This window comes from Herpailurus yagouaroundi, unplaced genomic scaffold (assembly GCF_014898765.1).
Source record: "Herpailurus yagouaroundi ecotype Mexico unplaced genomic scaffold, PumYag 213, whole genome shotgun sequence".
NCBI classification, from domain to species: Eukaryota; Metazoa; Chordata; class Mammalia; order Carnivora; family Felidae; genus Herpailurus; species Herpailurus yagouaroundi.
Genome location: NW_024412444.1, coordinates 2,654,509 through 2,679,290, shown reverse-complemented (window position 1 = coordinate 2,679,290; position 24,782 = coordinate 2,654,509). Strand labels below are relative to the sequence as shown.

At 46.0% G+C, this 24,782-nt stretch overlaps 1 long non-coding RNA gene and 1 other non-coding gene across 2 annotated transcripts in view; one reads left to right on the top strand and one right to left on the bottom strand.

Moving 5' to 3' along the window:
• The first annotated feature begins 2,630 nt into the window (after positions 1-2,630).
• LOC121016910 (U6 spliceosomal RNA) lies at positions 2,631-2,739 on the top strand. The gene has a single exon (XR_005784525.1). It is a non-coding gene; the product is annotated as a U6 spliceosomal RNA (small nuclear RNA).
• A 31-nt stretch (positions 2,740-2,770) lies between these two features.
• LOC121016751 (uncharacterized) overlaps positions 2,771-24,782 on the bottom strand; it is a 109,625-nt gene continuing 87,613 nt past the window's right edge. The window contains exon 3 of the long non-coding RNA XR_005784426.1: positions 2,771-2,871. This is a non-coding gene — a long non-coding RNA (uncharacterized LOC121016751). The remainder of the gene's footprint in view (positions 2,872-24,782) is intronic.

Genomic DNA, 24,782 nt, shown 5'->3' with positions numbered 1-24,782 from the left:
GTTAAAAATGCTGATTTGCCTTATCAATTCTTTCCAAGGTATATGCCCAGGAGAAATGTGTACATATATCCATCAAAAGACATGTACAAGAATGTCCACAGCAGCTCAATTCATAATAGCTGGCGACAGACGTCTATCCAATTGTCCGTCAGTGTCAGAATAAATACAAAATAATCATTCACAACAAAAATCTGTACGGCAATGAAAATGAATTAACTGCAACTGTGTGCAAGAACGTGGATGGATCTCACAAATGTAATGTTGAACAAAGGAAGCTGGACACCCAAGAATATGCGGAGTGTGTTTCCATTTATGTAAATACAGAAATCGGCAGAACCCAATGTATGGGGTATAAGGATACTATCAGGATAACTGTTGGAGAGAGGCAGGGACAAAAGGGGACACCAGGCACTTCTGGGGTGCTGGCAGTATTTCTGGTTGCATGGACATGTGACAATTCACTGAGCTGAACATCATTTATGCTTTTCTGTACATTACCACCTCAATGAAAACCTAACATGCTAATTCCAAGGCTGCACCCCACACTAACAGATGGGAGTCCCCAGGCATGACCAGAGCGGGTCATTACATGACTTCCCTTTCGAGAAATACATTGCACGTGGAAGAGCACAGATTTATTCCTCCAAGGGGCTTCTGCAGGCACTCTTGGCTAACCCACCCAGCATGTGCATTTCCCAGCTTCTCCTGTGTATTTCTACATTTTACTGGATGCAAAAAGCGACATAAAATTAAGAGGCGTTATGGGTACATTCAGAGGCACTTGAGGGCATAGAGAGAGACAGCTCTGATAATGTGCCAGCTTATAAAATATGGCTAAATAAAATTAAAAGTTTATAGGGTGACTAAGAAACCATATCCCCGGGGAAAAAGTCAAGCGTTCACCGCCGCTGAAATCCAGCCGAATCCTGGCTTCCCTGGGGAAGGAGATTGGGTGGAGGCCAAGAGGCTCTGGGGCTTTCCTGGAAGGAAAAAAGGGGAGGTTCTCTGACTGAGGTAGGGACAGGGAAGGACCAGCATTGTAGACATTTTGGGAGCTGCACTCTCGAGCTTTGTTTTTGTCAGTGTGGGAATGCTGAAGCTGAGAGATTTATTCAGGTCACATTTATTTACAATTTGTGCTCTTGCATTTAAGAATCCAGAAATAAATTGGATGTCAAAGGGACACCAAAAAGGAATCTTCTAATAAGCTACAGGAAGGTCCAGACTGCGTATATGAGCTTCATCTTTGAATCCCCAGCACTTGACACCATGCCTGGCAGATAAGAATACTCACTAACTTCATTCATTCATTCAGCATCTATTTATGGAGTACTTACTTTAGGTTAGGTACCATTCTTAAGTAGTTGAGACAAATAGAAGTCTCCCACCTCAAGGAGCTTAGAGTCTAAATGATGGGAGATCAGCCAATTCATCAGAGATACAGTATGTTCCACGGTGGGAAGTTCGAAAAAATAAATCAGAAAAGAATAGAGGGTTGGAGGCTTGAGAAATGTTGCAGTTTTACTTGGGGAGGTTGAGGAAGGTCTTACTGAAAATTTGAGCAAGACCCAAGGACAAAGAGTAAGCCATGTGGATATGTGAGGGAAAAGCCTTCTAGGTAGAGGGAACAGCAGATGCAAAGGCCCTGTGGCAGGAGTGTGCCTTGTGTGTTTGAGGATGTCAAAGAGGTTAGAGTGGTTGGTAAAGAATGAATGAGAGGAAGGTAGAAAGAAGTGAGATCCAACAGGTGATGGGGCTGCTGGATCATTGGCTGCGAGGATTCTGGCTTTAACTCTGAGTGAGTCAAAAGCCTTTGGAAGATTTTAGATAGAGAAATTACACGATCAGACTAATTACCGATTGAATGATTAAACATGGCACTGTACACACCACAAATGACTTTACTTTAACATACGTTATTATATTTGATCTTCAGAAGGACCGTAAGAGGAAAGAAGAACAGGAATTGTTAGCCACATTTTCCAAGGATTACGTTATGGAAATTAACAGCATGGGCTTTGGAGATACACAGATCTGGGCTTGAATCTTAACCCAGCCACATGAAGATCCAGGACTTTGTGCAAGAGTCAGCCTCAGTTTCCCCATCTCTGGAGAAATGGGGAAAATAACGCTATTGGGAGAGAGGATTGGATACAATTACCAATAGACGTGCCTCATTCAGTGTCCAGCACACTTTTTGCTCAGTAAGTGACATTTGTTGCCACCCTGTCCAGCTGGAGGTGGTTGCAGACATCATCCAACTTTGAGGATCTAAGAGATAGTCTCCAGAAACCCGCGTCAGCATTGGCTGGAGTAAATACAGAGATTCCTGGGCCAATGCCAGATCTCCCGAGTCCTAATTCTGTTGCTTTGGAACCTCATTTCAACAATTAAGAACTTAAAGCGAATATATCAATAGAGCAGAGGAGCACGGAGGTTAAGGTAGCTCCGATATAATAACTGAATAAATTACATAGCTCTTCTAGCTACGAAGAAGGTTCTTAAAATGACATTGTACTTAAAATGAACTCACCATAAAAAAAAAAATCCATTTGCAATCCTCTGATTAGTGTTTCACTTTAAACAGTCAAAATTTAGTTTAAAAGAAACTCTACATCCAAAAGATTATCGTGCTCACGTCAGCATCACGTATACTAAAACTGGAATGACACAGAGAAGATTTGCATGGACCCTGTGCAAAAAGATGATCTGTGTACCATCCAAGTCACCCTGTGGGCTCCTCGGGGCTACAAACACCACTTACTTGGAGCATCACTGGAAGGACCACAGGATGTAAAGGAATAATTTGAGCATCATGTCCCGTGCTGACGCTTTTGTCTCAAGGTTAGGGCACGTAAGTAACCGGTTAGCCTAGGGCACAGAAGGGGCAGATGAAGACAGGGTCTGGTTCCTTCCAGGAAGGCTGAAAATAGACATGTTGGTGCCACGCTCTGGAACATTTACACAAGGCAGGAAGCCTCAGTGCGCCCAGAACTACTTGTGCCTAGGGAGACCCGGCAACCGGTTCAAGTGGTTGTCAAGCTGTAGGGCTTGGAGTCTACAAAAAAGAACAGACCTGCAGAGGTTAAGATTTACGCTCTAGGACTGTAGGAGCACCACTTCGAACACACAGTTCATGTGGATTCTTGGCGAACTCCTCCTGGCTTCTATTGCTGTTTCTTTGCCTTCTTGGGCTAAAGTTACTCAAGTATTTATGAAAAGGGAGCCTCACGTGTGGCTGAGGTCCAGCACAGTTCAGTGCAATCAACTTGCAACGCGTCCTCAAATATGCTACAAGACTGATTTGGTTACTAAGTATTTGATTGGAGAGAACCAAATGGAATTACTACCACTGGCAACCATTTATCAAGCACCTGCGTTAGCTCATGAGCCACGCTAGAGACTTTTACTGGTAGCTTACGCACAGCATTTCTGTAAAAGGGGGCCTCATGAGCCCCATACTTTTAAGTTCACCCATTTATTTTGAGAGAGAGAAAGAGAGACTGTGTGCGAGCGGGGGCGGGGGCGGGGCCGGGGCCGGGAGCGAGGGAGAGAGAGAATCCCCAGCAGGCTCTCTGTGCCCGCAAACCGTGAGATCATGACCTGAGTCGAAATCAAGGGTCAGACACTTAACTGAGTCACCCAGGCGCCCCAGCCCCCTTTGAAGGATGATGAAATATAGCGAGGTAAAGTAGCCTGCTTGAGGTCACCCGGAGACTTAGCCACAGGGCTCAGTTCAAATTCCAGCCTGCTTCGTGCCCAAGTCCCATTATGCAGACGTTTGGACACCAGACGAGGTTTTCACGGCAGAGAGGAAGGCAGCAAGGCTCTGCGGAAGGTCACTCTGTCCAGGCATACGTGGAAGCAAAACGTAATGGTGTCCCGGTATTGGCTTGACTGAATTAAGAACGATTACGACGGGGCGCCTGGGTGGCGCAGTCGGTTAAGCGTCCGACTTCAGCCAGGTCACGATCTCGCGGTCCGTGAGTTCGAGCCCCGCGTCAGGCTCTGGGCTGATGGCTCGGAGCCTGGAGCCTGTTTCCGATTCTGAGTCTCCCTCTCTCTCTGACCCTCTCCCGTTCATGCTCTGTCTCTCTCTGTCCCAAAAATAAATAAAAACGTTGAAAAAAAATTTTTTAAAAAAGAACGATTACGAACCAGAAGCGTGGAAGTACTAGATGAACCATCTGAGTCCACACCTTACAGAGCGAGGGGGTTATTAATACCGCAAGACAAGGACACACGTCTCTTACAATGAGCACTTCTGCCAGCAGGTGATATACCCGCAATGGATCTCCTAGCATCATGCTACGGTTGTCCCGGGGGGGGGGGGGTGTTCTGCACAAGCCACCTGGGGTGGAATTCAGCAAGACGGGACAGAGTGTGGCTAATCTACTCCCCTATCAGTAGCTCGCAGTTAATGCCCAGTCGGCTGTCAGCTTCAACTTTGAAGACTAGTCACGCAATCAGGTGAGCTGCGGATGTGAAAATGGTTGAGCAGACCCTTGGTATTCTCAGATGTCACACTTAATAACAAGGATGTGAACACAGGGCTTAAAGGTGCCAGCCACCGTTCTAAGCAATTTTTACATGTGACAGCTCATTTAGCCTCTGAGGACTCTCATCCCCATTTTACAGACAAAGAAACAGAGAAGTAAACTAACCCAGGATCACACATCGACTCGGTGGCAGAGCTTGAATTTAAACTAGGACAGGACGGCTTCGCAATTTTTGGTCTCCACGAGTTAGTCTGAAGATACACAGCATGGAGTCATGTGTCATTCTTCAGCGGCATGCCACGACATTCTTTTGCTAAGAGGGGCTTTGTGCAACAAGCGAGACATTTAGCTAGGGACTGAGCCCAGTTCACTGAGCCATGTCTGAAACCTAGAAAAGTTTTGCTGCTTTCTAGTTAACCTAACGTGGACCTTTCAGGGAAAAATTATATGTCATTGTAGGTGTAATAACTATGATGTTTTTGATTACAAGGAACAAAAATGCCAACTAATAGTAGTTTTTTTTTTTTTTAATTTTTTTTTCAACGTTTTTTATTTATTTTTGGGACAGAGAGAAACAGAGCATGAACGGGGGAGGGGCAGAGAGAGAGGGAGACACAGCATCGGAAACAGGCTCCAGGCTCCGAGCCATCAGCCCAGAGCCTGACGCGGGGCTCGAACTCACAGACCGCGAGATCGTGACCTGGCTGAAGTTGGACGCTTAACCGACTGCGCCACCCAGGCGCCCGTAATAGTAGTTTTAAAACAGAGGCAATTAAGCATTTTCTCATACAATAAGAAGTCTGGAGACAGTGGCTCAAAGATCCTCAGCATGTTGGTGATATCTCTCCTCATGGTCCCAAGATAGTTGCAGCAGTTCCAAGCATCACATCCCCACACCCCCTCATTCCAAAGAGAAAAGAAGGTGAAGGGGGCAAAACAATTCCCTCCTTTCCTGCAGGAAAATTATTTCCTAGACGTTGCCCTACTTCCAGTCACATTTCATTAACAGAACTGTGCCATCTGTCAACTCCTAGACCAGTGTTTCTCAAGCTCAGCCCTATCAACATTTTGGGCCAGATTAATTCTCTCTTGTCAGGGGGCCATCCTGGGCATTGAAGGATGCTTATCAGCATCCCTGACCTCTACCCACTAGATGCCGGTAACGTATTTCCAGGTATGACGACCCGAAAATGTCTCCAGGAACTGCCAATGTCCTATGGGGATATGAGTGTGTGTATGTAAACTTGACTGGGTTGAGAAGCATTGCCTTGGATGAATGAGTGGCAAAGAGAAAATGGGATAGTCATGACTGGCTTAGACCAATCATAGATCAGCCCCCAAGGCTAAGCACACTGCTGCCTGAAAAAAGTTCTACCTTAAGGAAAAAGTGTAATGGCCGTGGATTTGGCCATCGTTCCCCATGTTGCTTTTTTGTTTTTAAAATAAATGTTCTTTATTGGAAAGTCCAAGGGGGAGAACTGAGAAGGACATTTTGTCTCTTCTTGTAACTAAGAAAGGATTCATGAGGAAGAATCAGGTCATAGAAATGGGAGTTTCGGGGCAGGTGGGTGGCTTAGTCGGTTAAGCTTTCGACTCTTGATCTCAGCTCAGGTGATAATCTTGTGGTGTGTGGGTTCGAGCCCCGTGGCTGGCTCTGTGCTGACAGAGCGGAGCCTCCTTGGGATTCTCTCTCTCTCCCCCTCTCTCTGCCCCTCCCCCACTTGCTCGTGGGTGCACGCTCTGTTTCTCTCTCAAAATAAATAAATAAACTTGAAAAAAAAAAAAAAAGAAGTGGGAGTTTCATGGATACCTAATCTGTGGCTTTGGTGGCCACAGGAAAACAATCACGGTTCAGGGCGGCCATTCTTCTTTTTATTCAGAAAACTTACACCAAACTGCCTTTCTTTGAGGGCATTCCTCTTTTTTCTCTTGCCTCACCTCTCTTTAAAAAAAAGATAGGGGCACCTGGGTGGCTCAGTTGGTTGAGCTTCCAACTTTGGCTCAGGTCGTATCTCGTGGTCCATGAGTCCAGTCTGCTGTCAGCACAGAGCCCGCTTCAGACCTTGTGTTCCCTCTCTCTCTCTGCCCCTCCCTACTCTCAACCTTTCTCTCAAAAATAAACATTAAAAAAAAAAAAAAAAAAAAAGATGGGCTCTTGGGTGGCTGAGTAAGTTAAGTGTCTGACTCTGGGTTTCAGCTCAGGTCATCATCTCACAATTAGTGAGTTTGAGGTTACAGAGGGCTCCATACTGACAGTGCAGAGCCTGCTTGGGATTCTCTGTCTCTCCCCCTCTCTCTGCTCCCCTGCTTGCTCTCTCTCTCTCTCAAAACAAACAAACAAACAAACAAACAAACAAACAAACAAACAGACAAACCTGTAATTGCCCAGGGATAGATATTTGGTAAACAAGGACTTCAGGTGGAAAATTCCTCTATTTGTTCCTTAGTTACATGCTTTGGACATTTAAAAATAAACACCGGTTAAAGTATAATTGGCCATTTTATTCCCAATGTGAGAACAGCTCCCCTCTTGTAAATATGATTATTGGAGGGTGCGACTCTTAGGGACAATAGCCAACTTGTACAGAGCACTATGTTCTGATGCCCCGGGAGATGGCTGGACGTGAATGAAGGCTGTGTGGTAGGTGGCCGGGCTCCGTGTTGCAGAAGAGCCACAGAAGCCCAGTGACGTGCCCCAGTTGCATAGCCAGTAAGAGAAGGGACTAAGCTCTCAGGAAGCTCAGATCTGGGTCCCTTTCTTGTTTTCAAATCACTTTCAAAAACGAAGATTATGGTTGTATCAAACCAATGTAAAACCAAAAGAAAACCTATCTTCTTCCATTCTTAGTGCTAAAAGATAGTGAAAAAACAAGTGTGTTTTTTTTAGAAAGCAGTAAAGAAGTGCTACCCTACCCTAAAATACACAGTGTGGACTTTTTAATTCGTGTTTTCGTAAGCAAGAGCCTTTAAAACATAACAGTCATCCCAGTGTTTCCATATTTAGAGCAATCTTTTATATTGTTTTTGCTATTTAAATTTTTTCTTATTAAACATGTTTACAAAAACGTAGAGAGGGACTTTGATGAAAACCATGGTCGGAAGAATAGTTCTTTAAAACCCAAAGCCACACCTGCAACCCTTAAAATCCAAGCAATGTTTTCTAGCTGAAAGTTCTGAATCTCATCTTCTACATACAGCTGAAAGTTTAAAAATAGTGTGAGGTTAAAATGACCGTGGGCAGTCAACTGGACAGAATTTACCGATGCTTTTCAAACAAACAATTTGAAAAGTTTGGGGTGGTTTTTGTTTGGTGTATGTGGTGTGTATGTGCATAATCATAAAATAGATTTTTTTTTCATTTCATCTCATTTCATTTTTTCACTATCCTTTAGCAACAAGACACAGAGAACATTGAGAATTCTCAAATGGAACCCAACTTGCATTATTAAAGAGAAAACCCAGGATCAATATGAAATTACTGATCTTAAGGGCTACAGACTCTGATGAAGGCTGAGAACTAATTATAATAAAAGAAAGTTCTGCTAGTTTAATCCGCCCCCCAACCCTGGAGGCATAAAAACTTCAGAAATTGATTCATTTTCTTTCACTCAGATACTTTATAATGATTCAGCAAAACAAAGTTATAAATACTTCAGCACTGAGTAACATTAAATTGGGAGCAGATTTGAACCTATTCCCCAAAGCCAGCTTGCCTCGGAAGTCAGCAGTATTAGGATACGCTTCAGTGGAAAAGTTTATCCCGAATTGATTGGAGCAGAGAAAATAAAATCTGATCCATATATTTTTAAACTCCTACTCTTCATCAGGTGCTCCGTGCATCTCCCCCCGCCCTCGTGGCATTTAAAAAAAAAAAAAAAAAACTTTTTCAAAATATTTAATTTGAAAACACAATCAGATTTTGTAGAACTAAAAAAAGAATAACCTTAAGGTGAGTGTATATGTATATAGAGCCAATTCTCGCTATTCGGGGTACTTTTGCTCTATAAAGTCATAGCAAACACTGAATTAGTGAATAGCGAATCATTGCCCCTAAGGGAACTACAGGGCTCTGTTCCTGCGAGCCTTGGCTGTAACATTTTGTTAAGCGATCAACACATAGTTTTGTTTTATGTGTGTTTCTGCTTAAAGACATCTTACTTAATATATATTGTTGATTCATTAAATTGAACTTGTGACCAAGAACACTATAACTCACGTCTGAACGACATTTATCTAACACACATATTTTCTTCAAAGGCACGCCACGGCCTTATGCTTAGGAATACCAGAGAGCACTTTAGCGCTCTCCTCGCAGGCCACTGTAAACAGCAAAATCGCCATCGAAAAGCACAAAAATGTGGAAAACGTGGTGCTAAGTAGACTGTGAAAAGGACACTTGTTTAGAGTATGAAAGCTGAAACAAGAAGGCAGAGGGTCACCTTCCTTGACCTCAGCTGGGAACGTGCAACATGCATTACGGAGACTCAAAATTTTTGCCGCTCTGCGCGTGTTGGTGCAAAAGGGCTGCCTCGTATTGAATTTGTGGTTGCAAATAAATTTTAGCAAGCAGGTGACAGGACAAATACAGAATGCATGAGAAATGAGGATTCACTGTATGTATAGCTATATTTATACATAGATGTATACGTACATACACATATCTTATCTGATGGAGCAAAATATCTGTTCTCTGTTAACTACAGCTAAGTGAAAGGAAGAGAAGCGTTCTCTCCACCAGGCCTTTTATAAAACCCTCTCGTCAGGACGAAGTGGGCTCTTCAGCCTGGGAAGGTTTGCCAGCAAGCCTGCGGAAGAGACGGCAGGATCGATCTCCTGCCTAAGACACGGAGTCCTTCGAGAGTGGCAGACCGAAACGGCTAACTTGGCAGTTTTTAAGGCACATCTACGGCTTCCAGGTCAGAGACCTACTTACTAGGTGTGTGTACTTGGGCAAAGCCTGTAATTGTTTGATGCCTCAGTTTTCTCAACTATAAAATGGGACTAATTATGGAACACCTCTCTGAGTTGCTGGAAAGATTAAGTGAGATACTCCAGGTAATGATGAAAAAGCACCAATCTTTCTTAGAACAACCAGTCTTTCTTAAGAACAGGATGTGGTAACTCCTGAAGAGGTGCAACGTGTGAAACACACGACCAAGGTATGACGTATTATTGCCCAGAAAGGCTGATCGACGCCCCCAGAGCCAACCAAGGGGGATAGAGGCCCAAATTCAAGTGCTCTAGGCTTTGGAGGCAATCAGCGAATCCCAGAAAGGTAGGACAGCTGACTTTGTTTTATTCTTGTTTGTTTGGTTTTGTTTCTACGGAAAGTCAAGGGCATGAAAAAAAGAGGGATAAGGGATCTATTTTAGACTATGAGATGGAAGGGACATAACAATCTAGTGTATTTGCAGATGAACCGATTATAAAAAGACACTTTCGAGACAATTAGGGATAGCTGAATTCTGACTGGCTAGTAAATGGTATGAAATAATTCTTGTTAATTTATTTATTTTTTATTAAAAACAATTTTTTTCACATTTATTTATTTTTGAGAGACAGAGAGAGACAGAGCACAAGCAGGGGGCGGGCAGAGAGAGAGGGAGACACAGAATCCGAAGCAGGCTCCAGGCTCTGAGTTGTCAGCACGGAGCCCGACATGGGGCTCGAACCCACGAACCATGAGATCGTGACCTGAGCCGAAGTCAGACGCTTAACTGACTGAGCCACCCAGGTACCCCGAGTCCCACTTGATCTCAGCTCAGGTCATGAGCTCACGGTTTGTGAGTTCAAGCCCCGCGTTGGGCTTTCTGCTGACAGCTCAGAGCCTAATTGGGATTCCATCTCTCCCTCTCTCTGGCCCTCCTCTGCTTGCTCTGTCTCTGCCTCTCTCTCAAAAAAAAATAAATAAACTTTAAAAAAATTATAAAAAATAAAACATTTCAGAAAGAAAAAAGAACAGGACTTGGGGAAAACTGTTACTAAATTAGTTGTTTGACGAAAACAGTAGTACATTTTTTCAGAGCAATTGCTGTCTAAAGTGCTTCTGGATCTGGGGCGCCTGGGTGGCGCAGTCGGTTAAGCAACTGACTTTGGCTCAGGTCAGCATCTCAAGGTTCATGGGTTCAAGCCCCGCATTGGGCTCTGTGCTGACAGCTCAGAGCCTGGAGCCTGCTTCAGATTCTGTGTCTCCCTCTCTCTCTGCCCCTCCCCCACTTGTGTGCACGTGCACGCTCGCTCTCTCTCCCTCTCTCTCTCTCTCTCAAAAATAAATGAACGTTAAAAAAATTTTAATGTACTTCTGGATCTAAGAAGAAAGTGCAGCTCAGTTATTCTACATGGTTGTTACACGCACACAAACCCAGGCCGGGGGCTCCATCCGTGGCCCCCCGTGACCTGGCTTCTCCTGCCTTGTCTCCATCCCATCCTGAACTTTATGCCCTGGTGATAGGAGATGATGGGAGTTTCCCAGAAGACGGTGTACCTTGGCTTCCTTGGAATGCCCCTTACCTTTTTCTCAGTTCTGCAAAGCCATACTGATGCTTCCACTCCCAGTTCAGATATCACCTCTGCCAGGAGGCCTTCCCTGATGCTTAGGAGTGGGTCAGGATCTCTTTATCTCCTTTAGTTGCTTCTGCCCTCTCTAACCTATGATACTGAGGTGATCGGCCTGCCCAGTTCAGAAACCCTCTCACCTGTGCACGTTCTTTCGTGTACCTTAGCACCTAGCATCGTGCCGGGCACCTTTACAGGCTGCTGTCATAGACAGTCAAAGACCCTGAGCCCGAATGCCTCCAATGGAGAAGGCCTTGGGAATCCCAGACTGGGGAACTTTCTTGGAGTCTACCCCCATTTCTTTGGCTGTTCTTTTCCTTTTCTCCACATATCTGTTCCAAGAGCTCTGGCTGTGAAGAAAAAGGCCCTTTAGCTTGGTCTTACTGGGTACTTTGGGTTTTAGAGAGGAGATAATTTCTTAACAATGAAGTCTTTCTGGTTTCTTGCCTCTGCACTCATGGATGAGGTCAAGGTGGGAGCGTAGGTGAGTCACTGAGTTTCCTCTTAGCCCCGTTGCCTTGCGCAATGGAGGAGACCACTCCTCTGGAAAGGTGCCTCTGGCAATTTTGTGGAGGGGGGCACTAATTCAGAGAAGCCAGCTGGAGGCTAGGATGGATTAATAACCATTTTTACTCACTGTGGCTATTAATAACCACCAGTCATTTAGATATGAAGTGATTAATCACCTCTAGTAAGTAGAGATACTCAGTGAGGAATTAAACACCTTGCCCCACGGCCATCCTCGGAATAAGGGCAGGGCACTGTGGTAATCTAATTTAGAGTCTTCTCGATTGTAGGCCAACTCTAGGAGACTCTGGATGATACGATGTTATTAATTACATTGCACAACATCCTCAGAGGGCTTCAAAGGGGAAACTGATAGATATGTATGTGCTCAGGAAGAGCACAGTTTTTCCCCTCGACAGTGGGAGCTATGTGGCTGATCTCATCTCTCTTTTTATGTCAATTGCTAGCAAGCTCAGAGCCGAACTTGTGACTTGCCTGTTGGAGCTTTTATGGATTCATTTTTCGAATAAGCCTCATTCTTAGCGCCTAATCCTCTTGGTTTTCTGTCTTTTGGTTTACCTCCGTAACACAAAACCAAATCCTTACCCTACCCTTTCACGAAAGGAATATGCATTCATGTTTAGAAAATGTAGAAAATACAGGACACAAACATAAAATTAGTAAAAATCAGTCAGTCACATCTGGAGAGAACCACGTTCACGTTCTGGTGGATTTTCTTCCTCCTCCTGCCCCCATTCGTATACACGTGTATTTTGCAAAATGAAATCAATACCGTATATACTATTTGAGATCAGTCCTCCTTTGACTTCTTACATTCTATCATGCACATCTTTGGTCTTGTAGATGTCTCATAATTTATTCAACCAATGTAAGATTGTTGAACTTTGGCCTGTTTCTAATTTTTTTTTCTCTTTTTATTTAAAGAAACGTTTTGGTCAACACTCATAACTGAATCTTTATGCATATGACGCTCTTCCAGTTAAAATTCTTAGAAGTTCTAATTGGCTTCTAATGTATGTAATCTGGTTTATTGAATATATCCTGTTGAGCACCCTTACTTTCTGGAACCAGTTGAGGTATAATTAAAGACGGCAAGTCAGGCATGCCTAATCTCCTGTCCTCTGCTCAACAGAACCTTCCACCCACAGACTGGGATTAGAAGTGCACATGCCTTTACATTCAGTTTTCTCTAAGGACTCAGGATACAAAGAATAAGAGATGTTCTCTGCCCCCAAGGGGTTTAAAATCTACTAAGAGAAACAGAAGAGCTATAAAAATACCCAAAGTTCCTTTTTTTTTTTTTAACTGCTTATTTATCATTGAGAGACAGAGAAAGACAGAGCATGAGCAGGGGAGGGGCAGAGAGGGGGAGGCACAGAATCTGAAGCAGGTTCCAGGCTCTGAGCTGTCAGCACAGAGCCCGACACAGGGCTCGAACTCACAAACCATGAGATCATGACCTGAGCCAAAGTCGGACGCTTAACCAACTGAGCCACCCAGGCGCCCCCAAAACACCCAAAGTTCCAAACACAAGATTGGGGAAGAGTTTCTATCAACTGTGACATAAGGTACCTGAAATGTGTCAAAGGCAACAGGTCAAGGGGGCAGGTTGGGACACTCGGCAAATATTGACTGTGCCAATGCCGCGCGCGAGCACTGGGGGTGCAGTAGAGACAGAGATACAGTCTTTGCCCTCAAGGAGCTCAAGATCTCTAAAAGGTGGATGGGTGAAGGAGGAGGCGTCCTGGAGTACTTAGATCCCTGCAAAACCACACTGGCAAATGTGTTTACGGACACTCGCAGGATCTTCTGGGAGTTTGGAGCCCAGTCTCTTAAAGGGGAAGAGGGGGTCAAACTAGGCTTCCAAGAGTTTAGGCAAAAGAATGAAAAGAGGAAAGTGTTTCAGTAACAAAGTAGACGTTTTGCAGAGAGAAGTGGACTCAGATCTTTGGACTTTTCTTCCCCCTTAAATTCAGTTACAATTGTGATCCAGTAGAGACATGTCTGTGGATACAAGGGAAACAAAAGTTCCCTGTATCGATTCTTTCTTGAATACATGCAAATACTCCTTTACTTTTCACTTTAATTCAGTAAAGAAGAGAAGAAGTGCAATCCACTAAGTCGTTGTTATGACCTACTAGCCTACGATGTGCAGACTGACAGTAGAGGCCCGCACTGGAGGTGGGTTTAGTGTTTGACGAAGCAAAAGTTAAACAGAAAGTGGCTCCGGCTCAGAGTCTCTGGAGGTCAGGATAAAGGCCCTTGAAAAGCCTCTCTTAAGGTGCAAATGAAAAGCATAAATAGGCTTGCATTGTCTTGGAAAAGAGAAGAAAGAACACCTTTTTGTTCTTTTGAGTGGTTTACCAAGAGCGGCTCCCCTCCTTTGTTATGTAAAGCTGCTGCCTGGAGAGAACTGGCCAGTTTTGTGGAAATGGTTCCCCAATCTCTTTTAGAGAGATCTGGGCTGTTCAGGGTGGCCTTACCAATGACGGGACAGGGCAACGGAGTCCCTAAAATAGTTACCCTGAGGAGAATCAGAGGAATGATTGAGTTCAACTCAAAGGGTTGAGAATTCACAGAGGTGAGGCGGTTTTGGCATAGTGGTCGATTGACGATCTGAACTCCCTTGGACCCTGCCATCTTAGCACAGTGGTTGTGCCTCGGTGAAAAGTGCCTGGGTACGTGCCCATGAATGGAAAAAAGCTGTAGCACTGAAGCCCCAAACAAGGGTTCAAGTGCGCTTCCGCAGGCGCGTGGACCAGTCAGGATGACCCAGTTATTAAGGGCCAAGCGCCAGTGGTGGTGTGGAAGCAGTCTTCAGTGGCGCCCCCGCGTGTTCACGAGAAGCAATGCCAATGGTAACTGGTGAGCAGAGTTGCTCTGGCCCGTGGAAGAGGGGTGACTCCTTCCCTACTCAGTATAGTTCTGGAGTTCTTGATGTAAGTGGGGGGATGTTTTAAAAAATGACAGAGCAGGGGCACCTGGGTGGCACAGTCGGTTAAGCGTCTGACTTCAGCCAGGTCACGATCTCGCGGTCCGTGAGTTTGAGCCCCGCGTCAGGCTCTGGGCTGATGGCTCGGAGCCTGGAGCCTGCTTCCGATTCTGTGTCTCCCTCTCTCTCTGCCCCTCCCCTGTTCATGCTCTGTCTCTCTCTGTCCCAAAAATAAATAAACGTTGAAAAAAAAATTAAAAAAAAAAAATGACAGAGCACACCCCGCGGTGAAAACAGAGATTAACTTTAAAGATTTGAATCCTGAGTTTGTAAAGCAGTTGGCACCGTGTGGAATCACTGTCAGGCTAGGGCCGTCTAACTGAGCCCATGTTCTCGGGTACTTCACCAATGGTTCTCGGAGAGGGCTCCCCTCCCACAAGCATCAGCATCACCCAGGAGCCTGTTCCAAATGCAAATTCTCAATCCTTCCTCCCCCAGCACCTACTGACTCAAGAACTGTGAGGGTGGGGCCTGGCAACCCAAGGTTGCACAAGCCCTCTGGTGATTCTGAGGATCCACGGACACCTTTTGCGGGTCCACAGTTCTCCTCCTCCTCTGCCTTTCTCTTCTTTAACCACCCTACCCTGTGCCTTGGCTGGCTCTTGAACTTAAGACAACAGTCGACACCAGTGAGTTGATTAGGACGTTGGGAGAGAGATCGCTGAAGACTCTGCCTAAGGGTGGGGGCTTGGTTTGGTGTTGAAAGCTGCTAGACTTTGACCAGGCAGAGAGCAGACAAGAGGGGAATTTAGGTGGAGGAGAAGGGCAGTGTCAGCAGGGGGAGAAATGGACAAGTTTGGTCCAGGGCAGGCAGCCGGCGGGGCTGACAGGTGAGCCTTTCCCGGTCCCCGGGCAACAAAGTCGCAGAGGTCATTTAGAGTCAGACTGAGGCGGGCCTGAATTCTAGGTTTAGATGCTAATGCTGGATCTAGCAGGCAGTAAGGAGGCATGGGAGGTTTTGAGCAAGGGAGTCCTAACCACACTTAATTAATTCGTTAATTAATTTTCGTGGGAGAAAGCAATCTGTAGCTTTGTGTACCAGTCCCTGGGCTACATACACTATCTATCTATCTATCTATGTATCTATCTATCTATCTATCTATCTATCTATCTATCATCTATCTATGCTAATGCACCACCAAGGGAGGGCAGAGAGAGAGGGAGAGAGAAGATCCTGAGCAGTCCCCTTGCAGTCAGCACAAAGCTCCATGAGGGGCTCGAACTCATGAACTGTGAGATCATGACCTGAGCTGAAGTCAGACGCTTAAGGGACTGAGCCACCCAGGTGCCCCTGCATACACTCTTATATGCATCCCTCAATTCATCCTTCCAACAGCCCCGTGAGGCACGAATAGAATCCTTACTCTCCCCGCCCCCATCATGTTTAGCAGTCTTTAATTCCAGTACGAAATTTCAGTACAAGCCATTTGCAGAGCTCGGGGCTTGTTCTTTTAAAAACAAGAATGGAGGAACGCCAACGAAATGGTCTTCCCACTTTTCCTTCAAAAAATTTCAAAAAAAGGGTAGATCATGGGACCATGAAAGAGCCTTTTAGTCATAACCACTTTCTCCCCCTACCAATAATCTTATACCAATTTTGTAATCCTCACGCACATTCCTGAATGAACATTTATAGTGTATCTTTGCTTATATACCCATTTAAAAATACTACGCACCAGCTTCTTATAAGGCCAAATGAATCACATTCCTACTGAAGTAGGAACCTACTTCACGACGCATGTCTGGTGATAGAACTGAACTCAAACTCAGCGGCCCTGCTCTGGAACCCATGCCCGTAACCACGCACATAGTGTTTCTCAAACTTTTCTGGACTGAGTTGCAGAGTCAGAAATATGAATTGCTTTGTGACCCAGGACACATGGACTAGGGAGCGGTATTTCACTGTGTCATGTATGCTGATTTTTTCCCTGTTCTGTTTTCTTCTATTTCATTCTTTAAAAGTTTTGTTATGGCTCACTAAATTGATTTCACATCCCACCAAGAATGGGTTACATCCCGTTGCTTGAAAAAAAACAAAAAAACAACAGCATAAGAATATACTACTTTGCAAAGAAAAAGCCCACCAATGTGAAAGGGTAAGCATAGAGGACGGGACAGATGGAAGTTAAACACCTAATTGTGGGGAATAGGCAGGAAGCGTTATGGTCAAGCATTTGGAAGAGAGAGAGGAGAAGAGAGAGGGAGGAGACAACTGTTAGGGGTCCAATCACCCTTGAAGACTTCCAAGGAGGAGGAAGACATCGTTCTAAGCCTTGAGAATAAACAGAATTTAGTGAAAAAAGTCAGGGAAGGACATATCTACAAAACACTCCAACAATCTCTAGGCCGTGAGTGATTAGAGTCAGACTTACTCCGTCTCGGAATTATCGTTTGTGAAATGAGTGTAATAGTGGTCATCACCCGAACAAGTTACTTCGGAGCTGGAAGGAAATAACGCATGGCTCGTGTTTTGCCCCTGGTTGCTTCCTCACTACAGATAAAATGAGAGCCGTGTAAATAAGATTTTCTGGCAGCCACATTTAAAAAAGTAAAAACTGGTGAAATCGATTTTAATAGTACATTGCAGCCAATCCAATATATGTAAAATATCGTTTCAATACATGATCCATATAAAAATTATTAATGGGGTATTTTACTTTTTTTCATACTGTATCTTTGAAATCTGGCGTATAATATTTATGCTTGCAGTGCCTCTCAGTTTCGATTAGCCACATTTTTTTTTTTTAATTTTTTTTCCAACATTTATTTATTTTTGGGACAGAGAGAGACAGCATGAACGGGCGAGGGGCAGAGAGAGAGGGAGACACAGAATTGGAAACAGGCTCCAGGCTCTGAGCCATCAGCCCAGAGCCCGACGCGGGGCTCGAACTCACGGACCGCGAGATCGTGACCTTGATTAGCCACATTTCTGGTGAGTTGCCACATGAGGCTAGTGGCTGCCCTAGTGGATGGCACATAAGAAGTGCTGCAGAAATATTATTATTTTTTTTCAAAGTTTATTTATTTTGAGAGAGAGAGAGAGCACGCATGTGGGTGAGGGAAGGGCAGAGAGAGAGAGGGAGAGGGAGAGAGAATCCCAAGCAGGCTCCGTATGGTTAGCAACACAGCCCAACACAGGGCTTGAACTCGGGAATCTGTGAGATCATGACCTGAACAGAAACCAAGAATTGGATACTCAACCTACTGAGCCGGGCAGGCACGCCCAGAAATATTGATATAATTATCACCATCGGTGTTATTCAGTGTTGAGTAACAGGATCAAGGTTTTTTTTTTTTTTTTTTTTTTGGAGAGAATGGTTGTGTAGAGTAGAGCAGAGGAATATCCCATTCTCCTACCTTCCAGAACACTTGCTGGGATTTCAGCGCAGCTAAGGCCTGGAGCCAGTTATGTCCATGGGTCCTAGAGTGTGGCCAAGCGGGGCCCTTGGTGTGATGTACAGACTGTGTAAGGATCAATGTTTATAATACGACCGTGTTTATACTTATGTTTCTGGTATGAATTAATTACTTATGATATTTAATAAAAACCAGACATCACCTCATTGGTGTTTAAACAAAAACAGTGCTATTCATTTTGTTAATTCTGCTGAGGTCATCTGCTGTTGAGTTCACCGGGTGGTGGGTGGGGGTGGGCAGGCAGCCTACGGGGCCTTGGGCCCCCGAGGATCAGCTTCTCATTCAGGGGCACCTCTGGTGGGCACTAATGAAGAAAGGATAACGGAATCGGGCTGTGGAATCAGGGCCCTGGCTGGGAAAGCCCGTGGGTGTGCACACCCAAGAAAGCGGACGCTAGTATGTGGCTCAGAGTGAGGGTTTGATGGGAGACAGCTTGAGCCTGTCTCTTTGGAAGGGTGTCTGACGAGACAGTCTCTGCTCTTCCCCAGTTTGGTGTGCGGCAACCCCCTCGCCGGACCTTTCTTACCAGAGCCACGTTCCCCTTGATGCGGCTGTCTCCCGATTTTGGTGGCCGACTACTGAGTCTGGCATGAAGCCTGGTCCAACTGTTTTCTCCTTGGTGAACAGAAACTATTATCCTAAGCGACGTGAACAGGTGTGAGAGTGCTAGGGAATCCAGGTGCCCGCGCTCTCAGGGAGAGGGAGTGAGAGGTTGGGTTCTGGCCCCTCCTCATTCTGCCAAAGGCCAGTGGCATCTCTGGTGTCAGGAGTGTGAGGGCGAGTCGATTCCATTTTCAGGATGCGGACATCCTATCGCTCGGCGGGCCCCAGCCACACTCTTCTCCCTTTGTTTTCTTGAATTTGCCAAGCTCTTCCCTGTCTCTGTGTCTTTGAGCTCACTCTCTTTTCCCAGCTGGGAATGTCCCCTCTTAAGGTCCCCTCTTCTTCCCCAGCCACCTTGCCTGACCACCCCAGATAACCCACTCTCTATCACCGCACTGAGTTTGGGTCTGGTCATTTATCGCATCCTATTTGTTGGGTGACGTGCTGACTGACTGCCATGGTGACCACGGTAACTGGTAAACTCTGTTAGGGCAGAGAGCACGTCACGTTGGGTTAGCCATGAACTCCCCACGCCCGGCACAATGTCTGGCCCCGAACAGACTCTCAGTAAATATTTTTCACACAAAAGAAGAAGTCGGGATAGAAATGCTTCAAGCAAGATTCATGCCCACTCTGTGAACTTGGGTAAATTCCTTCCCTCCCTGGGTCTCAGTTATCTCATCTGTGAAATGGCCTGGAGATGACCTCTGAGCTTTCTTCCAGCTCTGAAATTCCACAGCTCTCTGATCTGACACTGGAGGCTGCCCAGCCCCACCCCGTTCAGTTATTTTGCCTTTTATCGCTGGAGTACTTCCTTAGCAAAGGAGGTGGGGATGTTCTCGTAAACCCTTAATTCCTTTCGGAGCATTGGGCAGTTTTCCAATTCTAACAGTTGAGTTGGAAACTGGCAAAGTTAACCGAGTTATTGATTCTTGAGTTTTGAGTCTCTGCTGGTGAGACCAAACCCAGAAGCTGGCGGCTTGGTAATCTTTCCTTTTCTTTCTTTCCTTTCCCCCACCTCCCCCCACCCCTTTCTTCTTCTCTCTCTCTCTCTCTCTCTCTCTTTTTTCTCTCTGTAATGTTGTGAGATTACAGGCTAGTCCCTGAATCAACAGTTCTTTCGCTCTATAATAAAGTTGTATTTTCAAATTTTGCTTGTGACTTTAATTGCAGCCAGGCATGAAACGAGAGAACGAGGGTGCTGTTCCAGATGAGTGCACATTCAAAATCATTCAAACTCTACTTGGAAGAGGAGAGGAAAATTAATAATGAGAACAAACAGGCCTTTGGAAACAGGGTCCCCCCCTCCTCCCTTCTTTGTAAAATGGAATCCTTCTCCTAACAGAGTAAATGGTAAAAACACCAGCGCAAACAAACAGGGGGAGGTGCGTATAGAGTTGGTTTTTTTGGTCTGTGCAGACCCAGGTAAAATGCAGACGGAACTGTGCACGTGACAGAGCCAGATAATTCAACGCTCATTCATTCATTCTTTCATCCGACAAGGGTTCACGGACCAACTATTCTGTGCCAGACGTTGGGCTGGCTATGGGAATAACACGGTGAATAAGCCCGATCAAATCTCTATCCTAATACAATAACCTATTCAGGATTATAATTATTGTTATTCATACTTACTATGTGTTTGCCACAGTGTAAGTGCTTTGGGTGAAATTTCTCATTTAGTCCTCCCAATACCTTTATGAAGCAGGCACTATCCTAAGTCCTATTTTACAGATGAGGAAACCGAGGCACAGGGGCATGAAATGAGTTGTTCCGGATTCCCACGGCTGGGAAGTCGAGAAGCAGGGATGGCTCTAGCCCAGTAGAGCAAGCAGGTGGGTAAGTGGGTGACTTCAAGGCGGTTTCAGACGTGAGAAGAACAAACACGGACAGAGGGTTGTCTTGAGAGGCTGAAGAAGGATTTGGGCAAGAGAGGGTGCTGAGGCTGGGATCTGAAGGGTGAGAAAGAACGGGCAGACAAAGACTGCAGGGCATCTGGAAGAGCTCAGCATATTCTAGAAAACAGAGAAGTAAAAGAAGGGTACAGGAGAAAGGGAGACGAACCTGGCAGCATAGACAGGAGGCCGGATCACAGAAGGTCCGGAAGGCCAGGCTAGGACCTTCATGTCCTGCCCACGGATGAAGGCCCTGAAGTGGCAATGTCATATTCACATCTTGCAGGGGTTGCAATGGTTGCAAAGGTTGGAGACAAATCAGTTCCAGGGAGAGCTGATCATAAGGCCGATGGTGAAAAAGAGGAATGTACTGGTTTGAGAGCGTTACGGGACGAGACGGGATTTGGTGATCACTCAAATCTCTATGCTTCAAATCAGGGAGGAGACTTACATCAACAACTTTGGTCGCCTACAACAACTGATGAATCTCCACTTCACTTGTGCTGTACAGACAGGGTTACCTGGGAGAACCAGGGAGCCCTGTATCATTATCTTTCCTCAAAGACCCAAAGCCGATGTGAAGGACGTACCTGCATCTGTGTAACGAGCAGTCTTTGCCATTGTTTCTACTGTTTTTAAGTTTATTTATTTTTGAGACAGAGAGAGACAGAGCATGAACGGGGGAGGGTCAGAGAGAGAGGGAGACACAGAATCGGAAGCCGGCTCCAGGCTCTGAGCCATCAGCCCAGAGCCCGACGCGGGGCTCGAACTCACGGACTGCGAGATCGTGACCTGAGCCGAAGTCGGACGCTCAACCGACTGAGCCACCCAGGCGCCTCATGTTTCTACTGTTTTTAAAGTCACTCAGATGAGGCCCTCTGCTAATTTATAACAAAGATCTAATGTTTTTCCTTTTACCTGGTGGAACGTAGTTTGGTCCGCCATGTTTCATCTTGCCATGCCTCCCAAGAAGTTCAGGGTGAACTTTATACTCCTAATAAATATATTAGTCTAGGGGCTTGACCTGTATGTTTTCCCTTCTTTAATTTAGATAGTTTTACACCTGTCTTTTTTTTTAGAGTCATACGTGGCCTCCAATATTGTTTGGAAGAAGCAATGTATAAAATAATAAATACGGATTGCCTGAGAATGAGCTCCCAGCTTCCATGCCAACTCCCTTCTCACCCATCACGGGTCCTGGCTTCCCCCACTGGACTCACTCCTTCGTGTCAGGGCATCGTCTTCACAAGACCCCTGAGAAGCACATGTATATTGTTTCGGAGGGTAACTTTTCTGACTCATGAGTGAGGTACAAGTGACTCGTGTACTGAATGTAGCGTCTGCCACTGAGGAGGGTGTAGGCCTTGAAAGGGGTGGGAACGCGGGTAGGGAAATCTTGGTGGAGCTTTGCCGAGTAGGAACACTTTGGAGGCTGGAGCTTTGTGAAGTAGCCCCAGGACAAATCCCAGTGGGAGGCCCCGGAAGGACTATTCCAAAGGAGGGCAAGAGACGTGGAAGGCCCCAAATCTGGTCAGAGTATGCTTTGTTCATCGAGCCTCGTTTTCCACCGCTGTGTTGACACAAGGCAAGTAAGTCACGCCTTCCACTGCCTTGAACAGCAAATTCAAAATACAGTAGTCCCCCCTTACCTGGGGGATATATGTGCCAAGTCCCCCCAGTGGATGCCCGAAACTACAGACAGACCTGAACCCTATGTATACTAAGGTTTTTCCTATATGTATACACCTGAGATAAAGTTTAATATGTAAATTAGGCACAGGAAGACATTAACAAGAGGAAAACAGAAAAATTAAGACAATACACTGTAATAAAAGAGACGGGGATGGGGTCGTTCTCTCTCCACATGTGAGTGTACCGTCCTCTCCCTTCTCGTGATGACACGAGATGATCAAGTGCCCTGTGACAAGATGAAATAAGATGAATGACGTTGGTGTTGTGACCTAGCCTTATGCTACTACAGACCTTCTGATGATTTATCAGGAGGATCATCCGCCTCCGCCTGTGGCTGACGGTGGGTAACGGAAACCGTGGAATGCAAAACCGTAGATAAGGGGGGTCCCTCTACCACGATCAGGTGCCTGCCCCTGTGGAAAGATGCTTAGGAGGCTTGGAAGGAGGTTCCTGCTTTCTCTGGTCCAAAGATCTTTATTAACATTTCGCTCGTTGCATCAAATCATTGCCATTTCAGGAAGTCTCTGCTAAAATGTGACTGTAACAAGGATGAAACTGTAGAAACACAGGCCTGTGAGTTGGAAGGGGTCTGGGAGATAACCCATCGCAACTCTCATGTACGCGATAGCTGGAGAAACTTCACAGGGAGGCCAAACTAATCAGAGCGAAGTCACTAAGCCACTGGAGTGGCAAAACCTGGATTAGAACGCAGGTCTCTGGCTTCTGGTAGAAGCTCTTTCTATAACAGGATTAGAGGCCAATCTACATCCAATTCTTTTCCAAAGTGACAGCTAAAGAAAAGGGAACAACGTCCAGGATGAGCAGGTTTTGATACGAAGAGATAAGAGAGACCCATAGTAATTACGTAGACCTGCTTACGGAGATTTGAGCCATTTTTGTGAACAGAGGTTGTGTCTGGAGAGAATTGTTCTTTATCCACCCTACAGGATTCCGGTGGGTCCATCTGTAAAAAAAGCCTAAAGTTGCCCCTTCCCCATCTCTCTGTATAGGAGAGAGCACATGACTAAGCCTGGCCAATCAGAGTTTTCCATGCCTGTTTTGTAGCAATTGGGACAAGCAAGGGGCAACCTCCAGATCCAACCAGAGTCCCTCCACGAAATGGGATGTATAGAAGTCTCACTTCCTCTGTATAGACTATTTTGTCTGGAACTGCGAGGGGCCATCTTTCTCATGGCGTGTGAAACACACCGCCTGAGAATAAAGCCAACACTGAGGAAGCCCAAAACAAGAGTTAAAAAGCAAGAATGAGAAGAAAGTAGGGAGAGGAGTAGGGAGAAACAGATTGAGAGAGCGATGAAGAGACCGAGACAGAGAATCTAAGAGCGAGCAAGCATCTGGAAGAAATAATATGAGTAACTGGATCCAGCCACGCCTGAAGCCAGATGCACTCCAGAACTTAACAGCTTATGGGAGCCAGTAAGTATGCTTTATTTTTTTCTTTTTAAACTAGACTTGAGGTTTTCCTATTTAACTGTAAAGATACTGTTTATAATATAACCTTCTTAAATATAAACTGTCCCACGTGATTCCTTCAACCACCCTGCGAGACAGATATTATTAGGATCACCATTTGTAAATGTGGCAAATGAACCTTAGGGATGTTGAGTCATTGGCCTGAGGTTATAGAGCTTTGTGAAAGCAGCCTGTATCACTCTTCACTAGAACCTTTCTGCTCACCTGCTAACCCGTCCTTGTTCACGGGTTTAGGCTGAGCCGCCTGGGTACCGGCCCGGTCCTTCTGTGGCCTGGGGAGGAGCTGGCTGTCTTCTCTGCAGACTGTTTTTCCTACCGTGCTGTGTTCACGCATCATTAGCCGCCCAGAGGATGCCAGCTAGATAAGGTAACCACACTCGGCCACACGAATCTGGGCCTGGACCGCTCACCCGGCAGAGGCGGCTCGTCTCCAGCCCTGTGCCGGGGGCGTTGGCGGCCGCCTCCTCCCCGGGAACCACAGCAAGCCTCCGTGGGAAGTACGACCACGAGCCACTCTCCTCGTGGCGCAAGCGGTGCGGCCGGAAGTCTGCGGTCAGCACGCGGCAACCCAAATAATACACTTCCCCAGTGTGAGAAAGCCACAACTCAGCACGGAGGAAACAATTCGGGGGAACTCTCTACCTCACGTCTGCCGGGCAGGATGGCCGCAGCTGGGATGCGCGCCATGCCTCCGAGGTTCCCAGTACGTCCTCCCCGGAGAACCGTGTTAAAAGACAGGTGTGCTGTGACACACGCTTAAAAGGCCCGGCTGCCCTCGTCTGGTTTATTTCCTCCAGCACCGGGGCTGGATGAGAACCCACGGGCACATGCTTTCACGTCTGGGGCTTCTATCCTTTCCCTCAGAGATCAGGCCAAGGTCTGCACCTCCCTAATGAAGACGCCCAGCCGTCTGGGGGGTGACAGGGTTGTGTCTTTGGATCCGTTCCTCGGATAACTTGGTGCGTCCACCTCGGTTCTTCTTCCCTGCTCCCGGAGAAGGAGCGATCCTGTGAGCCATGTGGTCTCGCACCACAGGAAGAAAAGTCTGGGAGTTACCGTTCGTTCGTCCGACATTCTGCTGTCTTCTTCCTGAATGCCTTTCGGCTT